At 36.0% G+C, this 595-nt stretch overlaps 1 protein-coding gene across 1 annotated transcript in view; it reads right to left on the bottom strand.

The window, feature by feature from the left end:
- The window catches only part of LOC106876966 (transmembrane and coiled-coil domains protein 2-like), a 104,679-nt gene that overhangs the window by 47,089 nt on the left and 56,995 nt on the right, over nt 1-595 (bottom strand). The gene's annotated exons all lie outside the window — the stretch shown is intronic.

The raw sequence follows: 595 nt of genomic DNA, 5'->3' as shown, positions 1-595 counted from the left end.
TATATATATATATATATATATATATATATATATACATATACACACACGTCGTTACTTGACTGAGAACTACAACTGCTGCTACTTATAATGGTTTAGAGAGCAAGGGAGGGAAAGGGGGAGAGAGAGAGAGACTATGAGATGACAGAGAGGGTGAATATTTTCCTTAAGAGGAGAGAACCACTTCAGGGTTTATATTTTATCTTTTGGTTGGCAATGCCAGCTCCTGTCAAACTGTTCAGCCCATCCATGCCAACATGGAAAATAGTAGTGATGATGATTATATATATATATATAATATAATATATGTGTGTGTGTGTGTGTGTGTGTGTGTGTGTGTGTGTGTGTATATATAACAGTTCAATTTGGATATGAACTTTGTAGTTTGTTTTTGAAGGGGAGGCACATTGCTTAGTGGTTATGGTGTTGGACTCATGATTGAAAAATAGTGATTTCAATTCCTGGATTAGACAATGTGATGTGTTCTTGAGTGAAATATTTCATTTCACACTGCTCCTGTCCACTCAGCTAGTAAAAAATGAGAAATCCTGGGGTGGACTGGCGTCCCATCCCAAAAGGAATGTATATATATATATAT

The sequence above is a fragment of the Octopus bimaculoides genome, chromosome 23 (genome assembly GCF_001194135.2).
Source record: "Octopus bimaculoides isolate UCB-OBI-ISO-001 chromosome 23, ASM119413v2, whole genome shotgun sequence".
Lineage (NCBI taxonomy): Eukaryota > Metazoa > Mollusca > Cephalopoda > Octopoda > Octopodidae > Octopus > Octopus bimaculoides.
Note: the sequence above shows the minus strand (reverse complement) of the source record. Positions and strands in the feature narration are given on the sequence as shown.